Genomic DNA, 25048 nt, shown 5'->3' with positions numbered 1-25048 from the left:
AAGTTGAACAGCAATAAAAAGAGAAAGGGAAGAGTCAAAACACAGTTCTCTGTATTTAAAAAAATAAGTCTCAAGCAACATAATGGTAACAATAAAGCATGCAACTCTGGGTTAATATTTATTTATTTTTGAGACCACGTCTCACTATGTAGTCTATGCTGGTCTCAGACTCACAGAGTGTCACCTGCTTCTGCTTCCCAAATGTTGGCATTAAAGGGGTGCAACACTGCACACAGTGATTGTGAGTTAGGAGACATCAGAACTAACAACATCCACTGAACCTGTGTAGGTCTATAACTGGCGCCCAATGTAGGGTTATTGTGGAAGCCTCATGCCGCTCGGGGAAGCAGGACAGGAGACCTTGATTACACTTACCCAATGCTGCTACCGGGCAGGGGCCAGCTTGGGGGAAGCCACAAGACACTGATCTGTATTGGGGAAGAGCAGTCTATGCCACAGGACACAGCCAGAGCTGACTCCGGGTCCCTGGGCCTGCAAGGGGGCCCAGGCTGTGTGGTCTCAGGTTCCTGTGCATCCAGGCACCACTGAGATGCTGCAGAAGAGCTGAGAACAAAGTGGGGATCATGGGGCTGGATCTAGCCCGCAATCAAGGGAAAAAGGGAGGAGCTCCGGCTGGTCCCCAGGGGAGAGTTCTTGGCTTGACTGAGGTAGCCTACAGGCTTGGTTGTGGAGGTGGCTGGCAGCTCAGGGAGGACTTCAAGGGGAGATTAGATGGTGGCTCTATAGGTGAAGGGCTTCTCTACAGCTCCCCATGGTGGATCCTGATGAAGAGAAACAGTCTGTGGTTTTAAGGAGTTTATTGTAATGGTGTAAAGTAGAGGAGTAAAGCCATGCCCCACTTCTCAGAGTGGGCCGGAGATTAAATTCTTTTTGCATGGAGGAATGTCTGGGAAGAAAAGGTTATTGCCTAAGCCTCCATGCCTTTAGGTACCTCATTATAATGGAGATCTGTCTTGAGGCTCCATGACCTGTGCTCATGGCCTCTACCTATGAAGGGGAATGGGGCATTGCCCTTAAGTGACTGGTGGCCACAGATCTATGGAGGGCTGTGGCTAGTAACCTGCCTGGTTTCATCCACATATCTGGTACTAGCTCTTTCCTGGCTTATTCATCAAAATCCTGTTAGCTACTATCTGAAGTTATTTATTATTGTGTTTATAAAAAGATAAGGGAGAAAAGGAATAGGTATTGGTGGATGTGCAGTCAGGTGTGGGGAAGGGTGTGCCTCAGAGAGCCGGTGCTGAGGCATCCCTTCCCCCTGAGGAACCAGCCACATGATTATATAGTATAGAATAGAGTTTATTCAGGGCATGGGGAGGGGAGTGAGAGGGTAGTAGAGACAGAGAAAGGCAGAGAGAGAGAGAGAGAGAGAGAGAGAGAGGAGGAGGAGTAGAGAAGTAGAGGCTGGCCATGAGCACATGGAGAGAGAGGGGGAGAGGAATGGGGAGAGGTGGGGAAGGGGTGAGAGAACAGAGCTGGAGCAGGAAAACAAGAACAAGAGAGAGCAGAGGGGGCAACAGCCCCTTTTACAGTGAGTCAGGCACACTTGACTCTTGCCAGGTAACCACGGTGCAGAGCTTAGACAATGAGTCAGGCACACTTGACTCTTGCCAGGTAACCACGGTGCAGAGCTTAGACAAAATGCTAACACTTATCTTCCAGTAAACATCAACTGAAAAAATGGCCAGTTCTTGTTGAGTTTTAGATGGTGGCGGTGGTGATGGTGGTAGGGTGTTCAAAAGGGCACTGAAAGATTACTGGGGACTAAGAAGTTTATTAATGCCATGGATACATAGAGAAGCAACTGCATGATAGTCTCCAGAGAAATGCAAGTCCATAAGGCAGGAGAAGACATCTCTTCTTGGTCTTCTGAAGGTAGGCCGGGTTTCTTGGTGGGTCTGCCCCAGGCTCTCAGGTTCCCAGGCTGAAGGGAGGGAGAGAGGTCGGAGAAGAATGTGAACACCATCGATATCCCTTTTGATGTTAATTCACTTCCCAGGTGAGACACACACACACACACACACACACACACACACACACACACACCCCACCCCCTCCCCCAACTCTATACCTACACTGGGGTTGTCTGTTAGCTCTGGACTCATGGACAACATCTCAGTCAGGACTATTGCTGCAGATACTGTGACCTGTGTGAAGCCAACCGTGAACATCGTATTCTTACAGCTATTCTCCTCAGAATGCCTTCCCTGTGAACTCCTAGAGGAAGCAAATCCCAGATTTATCAGCATGGAGAATCTCCTGACACTTCCTGCCTCCCTAAGGATCTACTGAAGAGAGGGACTTAGCCAGGTTCTTCTGAATCTATGAGAACTGCTGCTGCCTACAAGAACAGGGACTTATGGCCAGTGTCCTCTGGATAGTGGTGTCTGCAAATGCTTTGCCAAAAGTGTATCCTCTGCAAAGGGAAGTCTAGGCGGGCAGTGTCTGCAGGTCTCCAGACCATGTCTACTTCACAGCTTGCTTGTATAGCATGTTCAGAACCAAGTTTCAGAATCTAGGAGTTTCTTAAATGCTGATTTGTTTAATTAAAGATCTTAATGGGCATTCTTTACAATTCTAGAACCAGGCAATAATTTAGTCTGCAAAGTAGAATGTATCCCCTAAGTTGGCTCTTAATCGGTTAAAAGAGAATTCCTTTATGAGTTGACCAGCTTTCAGGGTCAACAACTTACGTATGTGTCTAACTGTGTTTACATGGAGCCTTGGCAAAAACTTCCTTAGCTTTTGAAGAACTTTCTCTATGGACGAGTAATTCTTAATGGAGTGTTCCCAAAGTCTACTTTAGAGTGCAGAGAGAAGAACCTCCTGTTAGACTTGATCTTGCTGGCAAGGCCCCTCTTTCCAGTCTGTCTTACCCAGTGTATACCACAACCACCACACCCCACCCCCTGACCCTCTGCTGCACTTAAGGGAGCCTCTTGCCTGCTTCTCACCTCCTGGAGAGGCAAAGTCATCCCAGAACAGCCAACCTGCTGTGGAGATTTGCTCTCCAGTGATAGAAAGCTGTGGAATCAGTGGGATCAAGTCTCATGCTGGTTTCATCTTGGAAGTAAATCAAACACATCTTTCAAAATCAAGATAATTTTCTGCTAGAAATATCTAACTTTTATGTGGCTTTTTGCAACAGTGTTTATTTTAAACTTAAGATCACAGCAAAGAAAGGAGTGCATTTTTTTTATCATTATCAGAAAAGCACACAGAGAGGGTGTGTTTGAAAGGAATCAGGGACATCTGTCACCATGAAGGTAGAGCTGTGCAGTTTTAGCAGGTACAAGATCTACTCTGGACACGGGCGGCGCTATGCCAGGACCGATGGGGGAAGGATTTCCAGTTCCTTAATGCCAAATGTGAATCTGCATTCCTTTCCAAAAGGAACCCTCGGCAAATTAACTGGACTCTCCTGTCCAGAAGAAAACACGAGGAAGGACAGTTGGAAGAAATTCAAAAGAAAGGAACCCGCTTGAAGTCAAATTCCAGCGGGCAATCACGGGCGCTTCTCTGGCTGATATAATGGCCAAGAGGAATCAGAAACCAGAAGTTAGGAAAGCTCAGCGAGAACAGGTTATCAGAGCTGCCAAGAAAGCAAAAAAGGCTAAGCAGGCATCAAAGAAGACAGCAATGGCTGCTGCCAAGGCCCCCACAAAGACAACCACTAAACAATAGATCGTGAAGCCTGTGAAGGTCTCTGCTCCCCGAGTTGGTGGGAAACGCTAATTTGGTAGATGAGAGTTTAAAAATAAAGATTTGTCTTTTACTCAAAAAGAAAGAAAGAAAGAAAGAAAGAAAGAAAGAAAGAAAGAAAGAAAGAAAGAAAGAAAGAAAGAAAGAAGGAAGGAAGGAAGGAAGGAAGGAAGGAAGGAAGGAAGGAAGGAAAGAAAGAAAGAAAGAAAGAAAGAAAGAAAGAAAGAAAGAAAGAAAGAAAGAAAGAAAGAAAGAGGGAAGGAATCAATGTTGGAGTAGTTACTGGGTTTGCGTTGGGTCACATCTCCCCCCCACCCCACCCCCTGGATGTGCCTCCATCTTCCTTCCATGTCTCTGTTTCTTTTCTGTGACAAAACACTCTGACAGAAGCTACTTAGCAGAGTGGGGTGGGTTTATTCCTGCTCACAGTTCTAGGTAACCGTTCCTTATTACAGGACAATCCCTAATCCACAGTCCCAGGGCGAGCTCTCCAGGCTGCTCCATAGGCCACCCAATGCTGCCCTTGGCAGCACACAGGGTCAGCTCTCCTGCTCTCCTGCCCTCAGGGCAGGCTCACCTCTACTCTAGAGTCCAGAGCCAGCTCCCAAGTGCTGCTCAGTCAAGGCTCAGGGTCCACTCTCCCAAGAGCTACAGCCTGTGAGGGACTGGGTGTGTCTCAGGGCTCGAAACAAAATAATTGGGACTAAGGACAGGAAGAGATGGCAGAAGAATTGGTAACTGACGAAGGACTCTGTAAATATTTGTAAATATAGGTCTCTTAACTGTCAAGAATTATTAAAATAGGGGGAGAGTGGTAATGGGGGGAGGATGGAGAAGGGAACATCCATAGAGAAGGGGAGGGGGAGGGGCTAGGGGGATGTTGGCCCGGAAACCAGGAAAGGGAATAACAATCGAAATGTAAATAACAAATACCCAAGTTAATAAAGATGAAAAAATTATTAAAATGGACACATGTTTAAAGAATAATTTTTATTTAAAAATCCTAAGTTCTGTGAGGAGCAAAGGAGAATTCTTTCTGTTCCTCACCAAACAACAGCAACAATAAAAAGCTCCCAACTCTTGATTCGTTTTGTGAAAACATAGGAGAGAGCAACATGATGGGTCATTACATTGTACCTTGAATGAAAAATATCCAGCCGGGACAGAAGGCAACCAGTTCTCCCCAGACTGCCATCATCTTTGCCTCCTGTGCACATAGCACTCTCCAGCTGAGGTCCCCTTCAAAGGATGGGAATCGTCTGCACCATCTTCCTGCCAGGGCAGGTCGCCAGGTGGGACCCTGAGGAAGGGACCTGAAACTTCCAAAGAACGGAGGAACTTGTGCCACTTGATGCAAGCAAAGACAGTTTCTACCTGCCTGAGATTTTTATTACAAAGGTTGTTCAACTGGACAATTACAACTCGAGAATGGCCCAGAAATCCAAGCGTCCTCCTCCTTGCCAGAGTACAGTCTCTAAACACGACCACCACTGTCTGCTAGGTCATCTCTGAGAGTGCTGTCTCACCCAGATGAATACTTGACCTAGGTAGGCTGTGACTCAGATGGTGAATAATGTGGTTCTCAACCTTCCTAATGCTTCGACCCTTTAATATCGTTCCTTGAATTGTGGTAACCCCCTAATCATAAAACTATTTCCAGTGCTACTTCATAACTGTAATTTTCCTGCTGTTATGATTCTTAATGTAAATATCTGTGTTTTCTGATGGTCTTCCGTGACCCCTGTGAAAGGGTCATTCAACCCCCAAAGGGGCACAACCTAGGTTGAGAGCTGCTGATGTAGAAGAATGAGAGCTGGGCCTGTCAGGAGGGGCTCTGAGGGGTTTCCTGGGAGGAAGCCACCTATGAGTCCAGGGTTGAGGACAGGGTGCTCTGCACAGAGGAACCCACCACACCCAGTCCTGTTTCTGAGCCGGCTTCCCGTGACGTCCCATCAGGAGACCTTTTCTTTCCCAGTCTCGGATCACTGAATTCAAAGTTCAAATCTCGGTGGGACCTCCGTTTGTTGGCTCCTGCACCAACACGGTACCGAGAATCGAGTGAAAGCCTGTGGGATTAAAGAAACACACACACACACACACACACACACACACACACACACACACAGGTTATCGTGTCAAGCCAGGAGAGGGAGAGAGAGAGAGAGAGAGAGAGAGAGAAGGAGGAGGAGGAGGAGGAGGAGTCTCCTGTAGCTTTATTCACCACTTATATACCCAAGTTCTCCAGGTAGAAAATAACTGGGAAGCACAGTGGGAAACCCTGGCTCTTGACTACCTGGCTCCTGACTTGGGTAACAAAAGACCGACTAGGAGACCTGAATTAATTAGGGAGAAATCCGAGAAGACCAGCCTAAATCTCAAGGATAAAGGCTGAGAAAGTCAAAAGGCAGGAGTAAGTTGACCACCACCCAGGTGTGGCCCAGGTGTGTCGGTTCCAATGCATCAGCCGGGCTCAGCAGAGGTCATACAGTAGAGACACCGGGTGTTTACTCAGGAGATACTTGGTATTTTCTTCCTGTGCCATAATTCATGGGAGAGGCTTTTGTCTAACAATCTCAAGACTTTATGGCAGTAATCTTAACTGTGGCCATACAGTCACAAAGCGGCCAGGCCCAAATCCAATACGGCTCCCTACATCACTTGAGATTTTGTCCCCTTTCCCCATCTGTTGTTCACTCCAGGTGCTCTAGCAGTTCTTAGATTGGTAGATGTTGGGGTGGGCCTGGGTAGTAGCTGAGTTGGTCAGCCCGCCAGCTCTCCTATCCCCACATGACCAGGGCCAGCTCTCCAGCACTGCCCCAGCAAAAGTCAGGACCAGCTCACCTGGCTGCAGCAGCTGTTGAGGGGTTGGGGCCAGCTCTCCTGCACCAGCCAGGCCAAGGGACAGGATCAGCTCTCCTACTCTTAAGACAAGAGGGTCAGCTCTGCCATGGTGCAGCGGGTGAGGGGTAGGGGCAGTTCTTTACAGCCCTCTGACATCAATCAGGTCCCTGGAAACAGCCCAGACTAGAGAAGTTCACATGGCCTTTGGTGGTACCATCATCCATGGACATTGACACAGACCCCTGTTACTGTAAGGTCACAGACTGAGACATGGCCCTCAATGACAACACAGGCCTTTATATCATCATGGTCTCAGGTAACAGCATAGGCTACTCACTCAGGCTCTTCCTCACTACCCTCTCCCCTCCATTTCCAGTTTTCTTATAGTGCACTGGCAGGGACCTGCCCTGGTCTTCGGAATGAACGGAAGAAGAATGACAACCTCAGGTGAATGTCAAAGACTGATGACCTCTGACTCTGTAACTCTCTCTTACTATTTTGTGCTAATAAGTGGTGGTTTCATACTATTCTGTGGCTAAATGCCACTGTTTTCTGTTAATAATCACCTGCTGATAGTAGCAGAAGGACTAAGAAGGGGGGGGGGGGAGGCTTAATTGCTAGGCCCTTTCTCCCTGGCTCAAGGGCCTCTTACTGGCAGGATAGAGGCTTGGGACTCATTAACTCTTTGTGAACCACAGAGAAAAGAAATGCAAAGAATATCATTTGTAGAGACAACACACACACGCACACACACACACACACACACACACACACACACATGTATGTATGTATGTACATGTACATATGGGGATGAGCCCCAACAGCCACCCTTCATTTCTTCTCTCAGTTTTTTTATATCTTCTTAGACAAAAGTTCTTTAGACAACTACCTCATAGATAAAATGTTACACAAAAGGGGAGTTACAGAAGTTTAGAAGTTCAAAGCAATGTTTCGTTCTGTAAGCTCATTATAAGTTCAAAGCAACAGTACCACATGGCCTTGCTTTATCATAGTGCACTCCTGTGGACTCATCCTTGGACCTGACCTAGAGGGTTGTTCCTTGATCACACATTTGTCCCAAGCCTATCTCTCTTCTTTGTCCAATTTATGAAAGGTCATTGTATTCCTTATTATGTAGCCTTCACTTACTATTCTATGAGAAAGGGCCACAACTTTATCTTCCTGTCAAAACAACTAAAACCATCTCCTAAAACAGTCTTCCTAAAATCATTTGATTCAAATCAGGAATTCTATAGAATTGAGTTCATCTAAACAGCATTAGTTCATGAAAGGTCATCTTCATGTCGATCTGCAGGACATTTGCCCAAGAGGTTGTGCCGAGGCCCAGGAATCATTAGGCATTGTCACTATTGTGACAGGAAAGGCAGATCAGCAGTGAGAAGCAACCCGGGGATGAAGCCTCTAAGAAACCTACATCTCAGAGTTTACCCATCACAGGCCAAGCAAAATGGTGGACCATCACCAGAAAATTTACTTGCCTTAGACTTTCCAAGATGGCATCGGCCAGTACAAAATCCGTTTACCTTCCTTTCCCTCTTTCTCTCCACCACACTTGCTCATCATAGGGGCACCCACCCATTGCACCATATGGCAGCCAGAGGATCTCTGAAAGTCTTTAGTTCTGCTTGCCTACTCAGTATGGCTGCAGGCAAGCCTGTCAGGACTAGTTTTCAATACATAAGCTTTAAAAGGAAACACATTCTCACACCACATCAGTCATTTTTCTCTGGTGTTGAAACAAATCAGTACGTTTATCCTTCACAGGACTGTCCTTCACATTGACATTTTGCCTGCAATTAAGGCACCAGGGGATATCACATTTCAGACAACACTTCCCTTCAGCTTTTCCCCCACCAAAACCTAATTTCATTTTGACCTAACTTCCTTGAAAGCGAACAATGTACACATTGTACTTTCACTCCTGAAAACTGTCTGTATCTAAAATAGCAAAGATTTTCTACATCATCATAAACTACTGTCTTTCAGTTAACTACCTTTTAGGTACAAGAAATTGGAAGACACTAGGACAAGCCTCTGTCACTTGCTCTGTGACCAGAGGGGAGTATGCCACCATGGGGCAGTGTGCCACCAGGGGGCAGTGTGCCACCAGAGGGCAGTCTGCCACCAGAGGGCAAACTGCCACCAGGGGGCAGTGTGCCACCAGGGGGCAGTGTGCCACCAGGGGGCAGTGTGCCACGAGAGGACAGTCTGCCACCAGGGGGCAGTGTGGCACCAGAGGACTTAGAGGAGAGATGGAGAGGATTAAATGGGTGTAAGGAAAGTGCCTATAGCTTGGCAGACATGTTCTAAAACTGCTAATCTCTCAAATCAATTTTCTATGTCCAGTTTTCCTCCTTCTGAGTAGTAATTTGGAAGTATCTGAGAGCTAAAACTCTTTCCTAATGAAAAGTCCACATAGTTTTCTGGGAGGGATCTCGAAGGGATGGGGCTCAGGGATCCTTCAGGCCTTCTGTTGATGTCCTGGGCAAGCCTCAGCCTGGCAGCTTACATGGAGGATGAGGGCATGGATACCCCTGAGAATTCAATCTAGACTGGTAGGGTGTGACTCCGTCTTCATCTCCCGATGTGAGTGACAGCTCTCATCCTGACCTTCCTCTCTAATGACTCCCATAGGAACATGCACATGTGCTCCCTCTCTCTGTCAATCTTTAGCTATGTGTGCATTTACTCTCTGAGGACTCCCGCTGTGTATAGGGAGGGACTATTTTTTTCTCTTAAATTTATTTATGTAGTGTATATGAGTACACTGTCGATGTCTTCTGATACACCAGAAGAAGGCATCGGATCCCATTACAGATGGTTGTGTGTGAGCCACCGTGTGGTTGCTGGGAATTGAACCCAGGACCTCTGGAAGAACAGCCTGTCCTCTGAAACTCTGAGCCATCTCCCCAGCCTGAGCGAGAGGCTCTTTAGAAATCATGCATGGTGTCTGGCAGGTATATAAAGAGGGGAATGGCCAGATAACACCTTAAAAATACTTATTGATACATGCATTTGTGTGTATAGGGTGAGATTATATATGCAACAAGAATGCAGGAGCTGAGAAGGCCAGAAGGCATAAGATCCCCTGGAATTGGAGAGGCAGGCGGTTGTGCACTGCCTGATGTGGGTGCTGAGAACCAAGCTCAGGTCCTCTGCAGGAGCAGTAAGTATCCTTAATCCCTGAGCAAAGTCTCTGGCTCCCATTCATAATAACTGCAATGGAGTGGAACTACAAAAATGACCTCCTGGGTCCCTCAGACCTGCGCTGAGACAGCCACTCAACTTCCTCTGCAGCAGTATCTTCTCTCCCACCTCAGAACTTAGCTTCCTACTTATCTCTCTTTTCTCCTAAGGTATTATTCCACCCGAAGGTGGTCACTACAGGCATCTCACAGGAACAGTGTCTCCAGTCTCTCAGTTGTCACAATAAGGCTGGCTGCTGGAATACAAAATGATTTGAAAGGAGTGGGACATTCCTACCCAACTATGCACAGGTTGCATGGAGTACAGATTTGCTTTAGCTGTTAATCCCTGTCTCTCCTTGGTCTCTCTAGTCTTCCTTTACACTGAATTCACCTGAAACACACCTTGGGAGATGAGACATTGCTGTTGGCTCCTCTCCACCCTGTTCGTTACTTTGTATCATTTGATTTGTGTATGTTCTCTGAGTCAGCCCAGGTTCTTATGTATTGCCAGAGGGACACTGCATTTTGTGTATGACCAGCCAGCAGACAACTGAGTCATTCAGATAGTCTAAGTTACTGAACCCAGCCACCCATACACCCAAAGCCACTTTGTATCACTATGCTCCTCCCCATTTACCTCTTTATCAGATAAACAATAACGGCACTGAGATGTCTTCAGAAAATCTCTGGCCAAGGCCAATGTGGCTTCCTGGGTATCACCTTGGACAGCTGTCATAGTCACCACTTTCAAAGGCTTTTTCTAGGGTCTGGGTTGCAAAGATGAGTCCCTGGAAAAACATTGTCCAACTCATGTCCTGTGTCCCACATAACCTCCAGCCTGCTTCCAGAAGCCTTGTTGGAGTTCCACCCACCCCCAAAGGTAAGGTGTAGCTACGATAGCTGTTACCAAGCATGCCAGGACATGAAGTTTTAATAAGGGCACAGTGGTTTCACCTAGTGTTTCTGTTTGATCGGGGAGCCGAAAGCCTTGTGGTTACTGGAGCAGAACGATATGGGTTAACAAAAGTTCCTGTAAGAACCGCCTGTGCCCCCAGATTAGGCTAAGCTCAGTTTAACCTGGGGATGGGCCGGGATTTAGCAAATATGTTTTTCTCACCTCAGTGACCTAGGTTGACCTGTAGCCTCGAGAGAGAAGGGTCCCCATCCCCATCTATCATTAGTCAGGTGCGGGACCTTGGAAGCTGTGTTGGGCCTTCCTGAGTACAGCAGCAATGCTACCACCATCACTACCACCACCACCTCAGGGCAGAGTTAGAGCATCTGCACCAGGCATGCAGGCAACAAGGACAGAGGAAGCCCACTGTAGGCTGCTTATACAATCTGCCTCTGGCAGGAGCATTCCCTCCACACCTGACCTGGTTTGAATGTGAACTGTCTCCCACAGGTTCCCATGTTAGAACATTTGGCCCCCTTCTGGTTGTGCTGTTTAGAAAGCTTATGAAATCTTTGGGAGGTGAGGCCTAGCTGGAGATAGTGGGTGGACCTTGGAGTTTTACAGACCAGCTTCCTGTTTACTCTCTGCTTCCAGACTATGGATGTGATAGACCAGCTGCCAATGTATTGGTTCCATAATCATGGTGACTGGTGCCATTGGGAAATGTCACTAAGATAGCACCTTAGAGATGAGCATCTTCAAATGAAAAGTCCCACCCATGCCACCACCTGCAGTACCAGCAAAGGCACTAAGACCAACCAGGCTCTGGTTCTTACTGCCATACCACAGGAACCATCAAGTTGGAGCTGGTGGGTTTGTCCAGGGCCTTGGCAATATGGAGGGGAAGGTGTTTCACAAAGAGATTCTAGGCGATCTGCCATATTGCCAAAGTACAGAAGCAAGGCACAGGGTATGATCAGGGTCTGAAATTCCTGTTGAGCCGATTGAGCTTGTCACCTGCCACCTCTTCCTCATCCCTGATTCTCCAAAGATCAAGGTCATCCCAAGAATTAGAAACTTGAATCAGAATCCCACTGGGTGTTCTGGCATGTGGAGATCAGCTCAGCCATGCCCTTGTGGGGAAGTCAGCAGTCAGAGGCTGTGGAGAAGGCCAGAGCTGAATAAGTGATTTACTGACATATCAGCACAAACGTAGCCAGGTGTGCCATGTCAGCATGGCCACACCTGTCTTTGTTTTCAACCCACACAAACTTCCTGTAAGTGGTTTTCTCCTGGCCACACCTCTCTCTCTGCCCCAGGTCAAACAAGAGCCTGTGGGATGCCCTGCACCCAAAGCCCCATGACACACAGTCCTCAAGTTTCCCTGTCTAATCTTTGTTTACAAGTGTCCACACAAAACCACAGCTCTCACCTTAAGGAGAATAAGAGTTTACTCAGGGGCCATTTTGGGTGGCCATGGCCCCAGGAACACAGATGTAAGTCACCCCAAATTCCATGTCCCAGTGCAGAAGCAGTTTCAAGTTTTACAGAACAGAGAAAGTCATAAATCAAGGCAAGTTTAAAATGCGTTGGTGGGTTATTTAAGAAGCAGGTTCAACAAGATGTGGGTAGACTTTCTATAGGCTGCAGATACTACCTGAGCTTTTAGGTTATTGGAAGCTAGGGATCTGCTAAAGTAATAGATTCATTTTTTTCCTTTAGTTATAAAAAGTTAGTTCCAACTCTGAGATGGGTGAGGAATAGTGTTGAGGGCCAGAACTAGATAACTAGCAGCACTAATCAGTCAGTCAGTATCTGCAGACACAAAGAGGAACCCTGCAAGGATCTATGTAGGGAAGTGAACCTCGGAGAGATGAGAACAAAATCCTGGTGCAAGTTGACTTTGTCAACTTGGGAGCCTGATGCCAGGTGTTTCACTGTCAGCATATTGAAAACACAGTACAGTTTGGGAAAAAGTTTCCAGGCTATAATCATCCCCATTACAGGAGCACAATAAAGCTTAAGGTGTGACCACATAAAGATGCCTTTGCAAAGTATGTGTGACCATAGCTTAAAGACCTAGAACCCAGTGTGGTCCCTGGTAGAGAGAGCACAGAGGTCAGCTGGCCGTAGAATACATGTGGCGTTCCCCTAACATGGACTCTGTTAGCTATAGATAAAGGTAAGGATAGGGAGGGAGAGGCTGGGATAAACATTCTGGGGAATGTGGGTGAGGTCTGCACATATAGCAAAGGATGGGTGAGGCATCTATGCCTCCACAGATAGCAAAGGGTCACCAGGTCATTAAAATATCCACTTCCAACCTTCTGGTTGGAAAATAGATATTTTATATCCTTCTTTGAGGAGGACCCTTGCATATTTAACATTCCTGGTTCTCTAGTGCTCTCTGAGTGCAAGGACCTTTGTGTCTCCAGTAGACAAAAAGAGGGATTTTGTGACATTTTTATAGATATACTGTTGTGAGATGGTTTTCTCTAAGATGACTTAGACATGGGTTTAAGCCAATAGAAAGTCTTCATTATCCAGCCAGTGACTACACTGGGTGTTTGGTGCCCCAGTGTAGACCCAAGCTTTTCTCAGGGTGAGCTTTTAAGCACAGAAAAGACACCCTGGGTCTACATATTTCAGTTAACAGGAGCAGCCAGAAGCAGACCTACAGAAGTCAAAAGGGAAGATTAGTACATTCAGAGACTTTCTTACAACTCTGAGCTTTGATAAAGAAGGTCTTGTTTTTGTTTTGGCAGATGGTGCTGCCTAAATGTTGAGCTTCAAAGCCTGAATGGTGCTTCCTTCATGGAGTCAGTTCTGGTAAGGTCGGGGGAACTTTAACAGTATGTAACACTATGTAACAATCTTGTCCATGTCCAGCCCTATATTCCCCTTCCTGCTCTCCCTGCTCCCCCAACCTCCAATGGTTCTACTCATGCTTTCCCATAAGCCTTACATCATAGCTACTCCCTGCTTTTGCTTAATAGGATGATCTCCCAATGCCATCCATCCTCCACTGTAGTTTAATGAAACTCTACTCATAATGGACAGCATTTTCATTATCCATTGCTGCACTGCAAAATCTAGGCTGATTCTATGATTTGGCTACAGTGTAGCCAGTGAATAGTGTAGCAACAGGCCCTGGTGTGCAGGTGTCTCTACAGAAAGCTGACTTTGATTCCTCTGGGTTTGTACCCAGAAATGCTATAGCTGAACTCAACAATAACTCAGTCTTAAATTTCAGACACTGGCACCTGTTCTCACAGTGGCACCACTAATTTACACTTACACCACAGTGTTTATTGTCCTTTCCTTATATCCTCAGTGACCTATTCTTTTCTTGATGGTAGTAGTCATTTTAACTGGGATGATAGCCTCTCAATAGATTACATTTTGATTTCATTTTCCTAGTTTCTAAAGACGTTGGACCCTTTGTGCATTTATTGCTTCTTTTGAAAAGTGTTCAATTAGTTGATTTGACCATTTGTTGATCAAATGGTTTGTTCTTTTCGTATTTAGTCATTTAGTTCCTTATGCATTCTGGACACCGCCCCCACCCCCTCCCTCACACACACATGAATTCTTTAGTTCTGTTGGCCATCTCTTTACTCCAGTGTTTTGGTTCCTGGGAAAAAGCTTTTCAATGTCATGCATCTCATAGCAAATGTCATGATTTCCTTTTCTGTTTATGTCCTCCTCAGAAAGTCACTGATATGCCAAGGTCTCTAAGCCTTTCCTCTGCTTTCCTGCAGAGGGTTGGTTAAGGGTCTTACATGAAGTTGCTTGATCCATTTTGAGTTGATGCTGTACAGGGTGAGGGCTGAGTCTCCACCTGAATCCAGGTTCCACCCCCCTAACCCCTCTGTACCACTTGAAGAAGCCGTCTCTTCTCCAACACCCACTTTTTGACATCTTTGCCAAGAATCAGAGAGTTGCAGATTCATCTCAGGGTCCTGTTTTCCACTCAATTGATCTACACATGCCTTTGTGTCAGTACCATCCTGGTGGTGTTACTGCAGTTCTGTCATATAATTTAAAGTCAGGAATTAAGGTGCCTCCATCAGTGCTGTGTCCACAGGACTGCTTTGTGCACAGGATTGCTGTGTGTGCACAGGATTGTGTTTTCAAAGGAATTTAAAGTTTGGATTTTTGTCCTTGTTTTGTTTTTCTAGTTCCCCGAAGCAAGGCATTGGGATTCTGGTGAGGACTGCATTGAAATTAAAGATTGCTTCTTCGTATTGTAGCCATTTTCATGGTTAATTCTGCCAATCCATGAGCATGAGAGTTCTTTGCATATTCTAGTATCTTCCTTTTCTCTCTTTAGTGTTTTCCTTGTAGAGGTCTTCTCCATTCTTGGTCATGCTTGCTACTAAGTTTTATTTTGATAACATTGCTAAAGTGATTGTTTTTCTGACTTTTCTAGCGATTTTCTTTTGTTGTGGTTTAGTTTTTCAAGACATGGTTTCCCTGTGTGTATCTGGCTGTCCCCTGTAGATGAGACTGGCCTCAAACTCACAGAAATTCACTGGCCACTACTTCTGCCTCTGTCTCCTGAGTGCTGGGATTAAAGGTGTGCACCACTACTGCCTGGCTATGGATTTTTTTTTTCGGAGCTGGGGACCGAACCCAGGGCCTTGCGCTTGCTAGGCAAGCACTCTACCACTGAGCTAAATCCCCAACCCCTGGCTATGGATTTTTTAATTTGTGTATAAACAGATTATTTCTTTTTCATCTTACTACCTTGTTGGCAGTGTTTATTAGATTTCAGGGTTTCACTGGTGTGAAGGGACAACAAAACCAAGGTAATTCTTATAAAGGCAAACATTTAATTGGGGCTGGCTTACAGTTTCAGAGGTTCAGTCCATTATCATCATGGCGGAAAGTATGGCAGCACCCAGGCAGACATGGTGCTAGAGGAGCCAAGAGTTCTATATCTCAGTCTACAGGCAACCAGGAAGAAGATCTGGATCACACTGGCCAGACCTGAGCATATATATGAGACCTTGAAGCCCACCTCCACAGGGAGATATTTCCTCTAACAAAGCTATACCTCTTCTAATAGGGCCACCACTCCTAATAGTGCCACCTCCCATGGGCCAAAAATATTCAGACCACCACAGATGGTATGATTTCTTTTATCCTACTTGCATCTTTCTTATTTCTCTCTCTCAATGTATGGCTCTAGATTTGCATCTTCATGCAAAGTATTGAATGAACATGGAGAGGGTGGAAATTCCTGTCCCATTCCAGGTTTGGGAGAAAATGTTCCCACTTTCCCATTCAGTGTAGTGTTGTCCTGTGTTTGTCATATACCACCCGTATTAGATTGAGGAGGGATCCTTCTGCTCCTAGATTGTCACAGGCTTTTCCTGCAGTTATGATGAAGATACCATGTTCCCTTTGCTTTTTAATGATGGGTTCTTCTTTAATATTCATGTCATGAATGATCTTCCTTTTGATTTGGACCCAAGCAGATTGCTCTGAGGCTTGGAGAAAGATCAGTGAGTATTAGCCTGGGCATAGCAAGTTTGGGAAGAGCATAAGATGATTATTTGCAAGGCTTTGAGCAACAGAACGTTTGTTTATGTTCCTAAAAGCAAGATGTTCCCTAGGCAGAAATATGAGTAGCTCTTGGGGCTGTCGTGAGAAGCTCTGTGCTGGCTGACTGTGGCTGGAATAATCTGGTCAGCGATGCAAGCAAGCGCCTTAAGAATAGAAATCGGAAAGGGAATAACACTCGAAATGTAAATAAGAAATACTCAAGTTAATAAAAAAAAGAATCTGTTACTTTTATTAAAATCCTATTCAGAAAGGTCACATCAAATATGAAAATATTCCTTTAAAATAATAATTAAAAAAAGAATAGATCTGTGCTTCCCACTGTTCTGGAGGCAAAGATCAGATGCCAGTATGATGGCCAAACTCTGGGAGGACCCTTCTCAGGGCTGCAGATGTCTGTCTTCTTGCTGTGTCCTTGCAGTGTAAAGTGATCCCTCTGAAACCCCTTTCATAGGGCATAGATCTCACCATGAAGGTTTCATCCACTCAACATAGTCCTTCCTGTAGTAGTTTGGATGAGAATGGTGCACATAGGCCTATAATTTTTAGTGTTTGGTCACTGGGGAGGGGCACTATTTGAAAACCTTGATGTAGGAAATGTGCCACTGAGGGTGGAATTTGAAGTTTCAAAATACCAAGACAAGCCTAGTGTCTCTCTCTCTTCCTGCTGCCTGCAGATCTGGATGTAGAACTCTCAGCTACTTCTCCAAAATCAAATCTGCCGGCATGCCCATCATATTCCCCCTCCATGATGAAAATGGGTGGAACCTCTGAAAATGTAAGCGAACCCCAATTGTATACCCTCTCCCTTTTTAAAATAAGACTTGCTGTGGTTATGCTGTCTCTTCACTCCAATGGGTCACTGAATAAGACATTACCCAAAACCTGAACTTCCAAATATTATCAACGTGAGGGTGATGGTTTCAGCATGAATTTGAGGGACACAAGCAGACAAACTCTGGCTAGGAGTTTTACACATTTTGGGCTTTACATCTAAACCAAAGCAGAATGGGGCATCTCCCCAAACTCTCTGAAGGGTGACAAGACAGGAGGTAGATTTCCTTCCTGGAAACATAGGTCAGTGGTGGGCACCCTCCAGGAAGAGCTACAATTCGCAAGTGAACTCCCCCCCCAAGACCTCCCACTGTCTTGCTCTGCTGCAGTGGGTGCACTCTAGAAAGGTACAACCCTAGGGGCTTCATCCCAGGATTGCTTCTTACTACTGATGCGCTTTCTCCTGCAGGTCATTGCCATATTCCTCATTTATTTGGCTCATTGTGAGTGGATACTGGGAGACCCTCACTGCCTATAGCCTGGTGTGATTACTCACTGGGTGATAGCCCTCTCTGTTGGGCAAGTTTCCTGCAGGTCAACATGAAGAAGAATGTTCTTGAGATGCAGTTCAGGTGAATTAATGATTTTATGGAATTCTTAATTTGATTTAGGTAGTTATAGAAAGTTAGCTTGAGTTAAATAATTTTGTGATGTTAGGGTAGTTGATAGGAAATGTAGTTAGAATCAAGGATAGAATGTGTCCCTTCCTCATACAATGTCAAGAGCTGCATGAGTTAGAGAGAGGAGTACTGTGAGTGTTCATGCAGTACAAGCACATAATTGAGGTAGCAAGAAAAATAGGTTTGGGACAAGTTAATGATCAAAGGAAACATTCACTCCAAGTCAAGCCTGAGTTCCTTCATTTTGTGATCTGGGGATGAGGTAACAGATGCTTGGTGTGCACCAGGAAAGAAAAGGGTTAAAATAAAGACCATACAATTCTATTATGACAGAGAACAGAGGATTCGCCAGTCTAGCTGATCAAGATGTCAAAAATAAGACATAAGACAGGTAACCTATACCTTAGTAAATGCAGATTGTCCTGAGCAAAGTACAAGGAGAAACTTACTACTATACACTTGGCCTGCTTAGTCTCTGTTAATCAAAAACAAGAGAATTATCTCCTATAGGTTAAATGGGCTTGTGGAAAGATAGACAAGAATTGTTTACTTACATATAATTTCAAAAAAATACTTAATCAATAATCCTGTTATAAGAGTAAGAGGAAACTTGTTTAATGATTTTAATCAGTTCTTAAGGAATGATTTTTGTGGAATTGTTTCTTGAAAATGTGTAGCTTATGGCTATGAAGTAATTTTATTTCTAATAGAAAAACTTTGTCTTAAGGGGTATAAAAAGGGATTCAAAGAAAATAATAAAATGCTGGAGCCTGCTTTTGCTTCAAACTCTCTCTCTCTCTCTCTCTCTCTCTCTCTCTCTCTCTCTCTCTCTCTCTCTCTGTGTGTGTGTGTGTGTGTGTGTGTGTGTGTGTGTGTGTGTGTGTGTGTCTGAAACACAAGGTCAGCAGAGGCTAATAGGAATCCATGGTCTGGCCCAGTGTCAAGGTCCCCTTACACAGCAGTGAATGGGTGTCTTAAGTCCAGTTCAGAAGATCTGCTGGAGCTGTGCTTGAAGTATAGCCAGCAATGGCCTCTTGATTCTACCTGATGTGCTTTGAGCCCATTCTAATCCACCCTGTGTGTGTTTTGTTCTTTTCCTTGACAAATTTAAACATGAGCACACTAGGGGTTGGGGATTTAGCTCAGTGGTAGAGCTATTGCCTAGCAAGCGCAAGGCCCTGGGTTCGGTCCCCAGCTCCAAAAAAAAGAAAAAGAAAAAAAATGAGCACACTAGTAAAAGGTACGTACCAGATAGGCAGTCACATGTGCTCACATGTGTTTACACATGTTCATGTGCTCACATGTATACATGTGCTCACATGTGTTCATGTGCTCATATGTGTTCATGTGTTCATATATGCTCACGTGTTCTTTGCTGTTGCCATCTCATTGCTGTAGTAGGTTGTGGTTTTCCCTTCCGGGTCATGAAATGGAGAGGGTGGAACAACTTCGCATGGAAAGTTTATACCGCTTGCTCAGGCAGATGGGAGTGTATGACTGCTCCAAGTTATGGTTAAATGGACAGTTTTATTTATACAGTTTTATTTATAGGTATGAGGGAGACCCACCCAGAGACATCTGAAATCGTCCAGAGCAGAGAGAGAAAATATAGACTGAACATGGCCAGTAGATTGGACTTGGCCATGAGGAGAGAGAAAGAGACAACCAAGGGAAAAGGGCAAGAGAGGAAGCTAAAAATATACAACACAGCCAAAACAGCAAGATCATAAAAATGAGTAGCAGTGGAGAGAGAAGCTTCTGGGCTGGAGAAGTTTACAGTGGGAGGGCCTGGGTATGCAGAGCCAGGGTGCCAGCATTGACTCTGAAATGTGTAACGAGTACTTTAATGTGGAGGAAGACAGGAGACCAACATGCACTTTGGTATGCAAGTAGGCAGAACAGACAGCCTTTGTCCCTTCTGCCAGTAATAATGTGATGGCTCCTTTGGTAGAAGGGAACCAATTTCAGAAATTCCTAAGGAACGCTGGCTTCAGTCTAACCACTAGAATTTTGACCACAATGGAGAGGAGCAGAGATCTCTCCCTTCTTTTTGTCGTTTCAGTTGCCACCAGCTCAAAATAACCCCACGTCAGTGTGGCAGATACTGAGGTGAGGTTCTCCAGTCCTACAGTAACAATAGATTCCCACCGTGAGCACAATGCTGTCAATTCTCACTGCAACACATACCAGCAACTTAAACTTTCACAAGCCCATACTGCCTTCTGAGAGTAACCAAAAGTGAGGAGGGAAACAGCCCAAGTAGGTGCATAGGCTCCCATGTACACCAGGGACTAGGGATCCTCTTCCCTTCTTCTAGGATCTAGGGTACAGCTTTAGCTTACAGTTGGTAAGAAATCAAAGAGCAAGTGCCAAAGGTCATAGATCAAAGGTCACATCATCCTTCAAAAGGCATTCTGGATTCACAGGTACAACTACCCTTGGCTGCGGGACAGCTGAGAACAGTGCAGTCTCAGCTAGACTTACTCCTGTCTCAGTTCTGAACTCCTGCTGTGGCTGGAGCTGCTCTTTGCAGAAAGAGAAGGGCTGTGGTGAAAATGCAAGTCGATCACACATGCTGCTGTGAGAATAGACACCAGAGTTAGAGACTGCTTATGGGCAAACACAGCAAGGCATGGAATTCTGAGGTGAATGAGAGGATCAGTAGCTGGATGTGAGATGGCAAAGCTAAACAATGAAGGCTGGAGCTCTGAGGCAGAGGCAGCAGGCCAGGAGGTGCCCCAAAGCCCCCGAGGAACAGGTGAGACAAGTTTACATAGTCTTATTTCTCACACAGGTAAATGTACCACGCAGCTGTAACTGAGGACAGCTTCCAACAAGAATCCTCTACCTATTTCAGGAGACCGCCCAAACACCACAGACAGGACACAAGGTGTGAGGTAACCAAGAAAGATGACAATTACATCTTGGTGGCTGTGTTAGAGTTAACGCTTTCCCACAGTAAAGCTACAAGCTGGTTATGTGACTGTGAGAATGACCAGAGCTTAGTACAATTAGCAGAATTATCAGGGCTTGTACATTTGTAAGTTCCGAGGTTGTAACACTGACCAAGTGATAAACAGCAGATATTTGAGGTCAGTGGCTAACAAGTCACAAGGCAGGGTTTCAATGCCCCACTAGGTGGGCAGCCCATGCATGGACACTGCATGGCCACAGTTCTGATGGGCCAGGGAGCCGTGCGTGAAATGTGTGGGAGCATAAGAGCCCAGAGAGTAACCCGCCTGTATCTAGTTTCTGCCATGGTACCACAAAAGTCCCCAGACAAGGAAGTTCATGGCTTTTCCTCTCTTACAATGCCCTGCACCCTCCCCCACTTTCTCTCATTTCCCCTAATTTTTTTGTCTTACCTCAGTTGCCCACTTTCTTGTAATAATTCTTGATGGAGCTTACTTCTGTTTTGCATGGCACCACAAGAGGCTGCACCTTTAATCTTCTGTCCCAGGTCACCCTTCGGTAACTCAGAGTTCCAGTACTCTAGGTTCTTGGGTCATCCACACATGGGTCTGAAAACCTGTATGTCATTAGGGAGGGAGGGAGGATGGTATTGTCCCTTTATAGACAAGGGAAGCGTGCTCTCACAATGACCAAGGTGGCTGCCAGGTTGCAGCTCCTGCCAGGGGCAAACTTTACTGTGGCATCATGATGACAGAGCACTTGGATGTCTGTGTCATCCAGACCCTATGTGTCCCTCGAGCAACCTTGTGTGCAGGGTGCTGGGTGCTGCTCTTAGAAACTAAGGCCCACTTGAGGGAGGCACTTTATTTATTTCCAGTTTCTTCAATCTTACACAATAGCTTTTGTCTTCCTGTTTTACGGGCAAAGAAACCAAGACTTGTCTGTCAGTGGAGCTCACTACTGGACAGTTTGAAAGCAGCTGAGCCCAGTTTAGCTGCCCAGAATGCTCTGAGGCATAGCTGGTCCTGCCCCCTATGCATCTGCAAGATTTTCTTAGGATACTGTTGCAGGTATCTCTGCTCCATTTCCAAATCCCACTAGGGCGCGCTCTAGAATTTGGATTGTCAAAGATGAGGAATTTAAAGTGCCCACCTCCAAGAAGGAAAGAATTAAGTGACCACCAGGAAATGATTGATGAGGACTAGGGCTTCAGCTCCTTAAAAGGGACTCTGGAGGGAGGCTCCCTGTTGTTGCTGGCACCCCTTGGGGGGAGACAGTGAATCACTCTACTAAGGCTTTAGTGCAGAGGTTGTGGGATGACCTTCAGAGCAGGCTCTGAACATTTGCATGACAATCCCTCCCTCCTCCTTCCCCCTCCCTTCCTCCCTTCCACTATTCTCTTCCCTTCTTCTCTCCCCGCCCCTTGTTCTTCTGCTAAGGACTGAGTCCAGGCCTTTGTGCATGCTAGACAAATGCTCTACCACTGAATTATATCCCAAGCACCCTCTCATTTTTTTAATTTTGAGGGAGGATCACACTAAATTGCTGAGGCTGGTCTTGAACTCACCCTAACCCATGCTGGCCTTGAACAAACTCTGTAGCCCAGGCTGGCCTTGGGACTTTCTCAGTAGCTAGGACCGTGTGTGTGTGTGTGTGTGTGTGTGTGTGTGTGTGTGTGTGTGTGCCATTGAACCTTATCTCTACTTCTTTTCTGTATTGTATGCAAACAGGATTATACAATGGCTAAGGGAAGTCCTATCCTAGGAGCTGTTGTGACTTTTAGAAAAAGTCCCCCATGTGATTAGCAGAAGCTTTCTTTTTTGGCTTGGTTTGGGGTCTAACTGTGAGAAAGGATCTTTTTATATAGTTCTAGCTGTACTAGAACTCACCCTTTAGACAGGCTGGCCCCTAACTCACAGAGGTCTGCCTGCCTCTGCCTCCCAAGTGCTAGGATTAAAGGTGTACACTACCATATTCTCAACAGAAAAAGAAAGACAGAGAGGGGAGCGATGGGGGAGGGAGGGGGATGGGAGGGAAAGAGAAGAGAAGAGAAGAGAAGAGAAGAGAAGAGAAGAGAAGAGAAGAGAAGAGAAGAGAAGAGAAGAGAAATATACAGAACTCTACCCCTACCTGGTGATTTGGGTATGACTTTTAATGAATGCTAGTAAACACTGTTTAACAGAAATCTTTGTCTAGAGTTTTGAAACTGTAGATGACCTTTGTTCGATGTAAGAGAACATTATCTGTGAAAGAAATGGAACTTTATCCCCCAGCTGGCTGCATCACGCTTGTCGGATGCATAGAAAGTCCTGTCAGGGGGAGCTGTGGATCAGATTTTGGACTGGTCACTGCTTTTTGTTTCTCTGGTGGTTATTTTATTTATTTATTTATTTATTTATTTATTTATTTATTTATTTGGTTTGGGGGCTGTCATAGTTTGTTATGTTGCTGTTAGAAATCATTCTGACCAAAAGCAGGTTGGGGAAGAAAGGGTTTGTTTCAGCCTACACTTGTATCACAGCCCATTAGGGGAAGTCAGGGCAGGAACCATAGAAGATCACTGATTTTCTCTCTAACTCATATTATATTCCCTTTCTGTTTCTCTCTGTCACTCTCTGTCTCTGTCTCTCTCTCTCCCTGTGTGTGTGCATGCGGGTGTGTCTTGTGTCTTGTGTCTGTGTGAGTCTACGCTTGTGTGTGTGTCTGTGATATGGAGACCCACTATGAAACCCTGCCTGCGATTCTGGCATTCACAAGGATTCACCGGCTGCTAATCCCACCAGGCAACAATAAGACTACCACTACAGTTTTTGAGTCAATTTTGAAGCCAGCTTTATTAAATACTGGCCAGGATGGTAGATGCTAGCCAGATCCATACCTGGGATGCCCAGAAATGGCTGGAGATTATGTTAGTCGAGTGCTTTATACAGGCAAAGCCCATAAAACCTCCTACTTCCTCTGTCCCTTTTCCAAGGGGGGGGGGGGGGGTGCAAGCATATAGCCTGACATACCTCCTGCCTAAGTACCTCCCACCTACGTGTGACCAAGCACATCCTATGCAGTTGAGGCTACCAACCTTATTTACATTTTTGTTTTATAGATCTCTTAAGCACAGTCATTTAAACTTAAAGCAGAATGTTAGCCCTCACACTGCCTCAGCTTCCTGAGCGCTGGGGTCAAAGATGTGTGCCACTGTGAGAAATGTCTGTTATTGTTTATTTGTACCTATTTTGTTGTCTTTTATTTCTGTCAGAGGTAGCTAGCTCACCAGGGGTCTCTATCCCATAAATCTCCCTCACCTCTGATCTTCTCACCCTGTAAAACTTTTATGCAGAGTTTTAAATCTGCCCCCGCCTAATATGATGTTTTTATATAAAGACCCCACTGCGTTCCCAGAGCTTGGTGGTCCTACTCAGTTCCTTCCAACCTTCCCTCATTTCCTTTGTAGCATTCATTTGAAAGGAGTAGCTGAGAAAGATTGTGAGGTCGGACTACAGCCAATGGGGAAAAGACAACAATTGCCACTTGGGCTAGAACAGAACCACGTGTGCTTCCTGCCCCACCCCCACCCCATGCTTGCTGGTTCTATTTGGTTTCTGCTGCACACTTCTTACAAAAAGAAATTGCCTTGCCAGGTTACTTTAAGTTTGTATTCTCTGTGTTTGCTTCTAACAGCTGCCTTTTGTAGGCAGTCCAAGCACACCTGCCGGAGAGTCAATCTATTGTTCGAAACATTGTGGGTTTTTTTTTTTCTTTTTTCTCTTTGAGATGGGGGTCTTTCCCTGAACCTGGAGCTCAGTGTCTAGGCAAACTGGCTGGCAAGCTCCAAGAATCCTGTCTGTGCCTCTCAGTGCTGGCATTGCAGGCCAGCTTCTGTGCCAAGCTTATTATATGATTTTTGGGGATCTGAATTCTGGTCCTCATGATTGCATGGTGAGTACTTTACCAAACAGGCCATCTCTTACCCCAAGCCGTTCCTGTCATAATTCCTTTTAACTTTTAACTATTTGATCAACATGGAATAACATGATAAGCTATGTCTTTTAACCAGCAGACAGACAGCCAAGAGCTATGGGTAGCAGTGCTAGAAGCTGCAGAGAGCATGTGGGGAATTATGGGGAGCTTCTAGGGACAGCCAGGTTGCTGCACCGAGCTGTATGGAGCTGCAGAGTTGTGGAGGAGCTGGAGGAGAAGATCTGTGCTGTGGGCTGCCAGGAGCCCTCTCATGGGTATTTGTTCAGCCTTGACTAAGTTACCTGCATATTTTACAAACAGCACAGGATCACGTCTGCTGCCAGAAGCCTCATGTTGGTAAGGAGAGAGCTGACCAAAAAGTAAACTGTGATAGCGCTGCACAGCACAATAGCTGCGTAGTGTAATAGAGAAAGAGGCGGGCCCGTATCACATCCAAATATGGCCAAGGATTTTTATTAAATTAAAATGCA

The 25048-nt window shown here is 45.6% G+C and overlaps 1 protein-coding gene, 1 long non-coding RNA gene and 1 pseudogene across 12 annotated transcripts in view; 2 read left to right on the top strand and 1 right to left on the bottom strand.

The window, feature by feature from the left end:
* Positions 1–1775: 1775 nt before the first annotated feature.
* The window catches only part of LOC134482726 (uncharacterized), a 62481-nt gene continuing 39208 nt past the window's right edge, over positions 1776–25048 (bottom strand). For 4 of the 11 annotated variants that reach the window (XR_010059227.1, XR_010059224.1, XR_010059223.1 and 1 more), the window contains 5 exons: positions 6565–21219; positions 4861–5789; positions 2976–3084; positions 2097–2238; positions 1776–1945 (listed from right to left, as the gene is read on the bottom strand). This is a non-coding gene — a long non-coding RNA (uncharacterized LOC134482726). Of the gene's footprint in view, positions 1946–2092; positions 2239–2975; positions 3085–4860; positions 5790–6564; positions 21220–25048 lie in introns of all 11 variants that reach the window. The other 7 variants (XR_010059222.1, XR_010059217.1, XR_010059219.1 and 4 more) reach the window with 4 other exon arrangements.
* On the top strand, positions 2231–3868 carry Rpl24-ps8 (ribosomal protein L24, pseudogene 8; annotated as a pseudogene).
* Positions 17508–25048, top strand: part of Unc93a (unc-93 homolog A) — a 33110-nt gene continuing 25569 nt past the window's right edge. Inside the window, exons 1-2 of the mRNA XM_039099869.2 lie at positions 17508–17642; positions 20485–20587. The gene's annotated coding sequence lies outside the window, so the exon portion shown is untranslated. The remainder of the gene's footprint in view (positions 17643–20484; positions 20588–25048) is intronic.

The sequence above is a fragment of the Rattus norvegicus genome, chromosome 1 (assembly GCF_036323735.1).
Source record: "Rattus norvegicus strain BN/NHsdMcwi chromosome 1, GRCr8, whole genome shotgun sequence".
Lineage (NCBI taxonomy): Eukaryota > Metazoa > Chordata > Mammalia > Rodentia > Muridae > Rattus > Rattus norvegicus.
The sequence above is the reverse complement of the archived record's forward strand: the minus strand, read 5'-3'. Positions and strand labels throughout refer to the sequence as shown.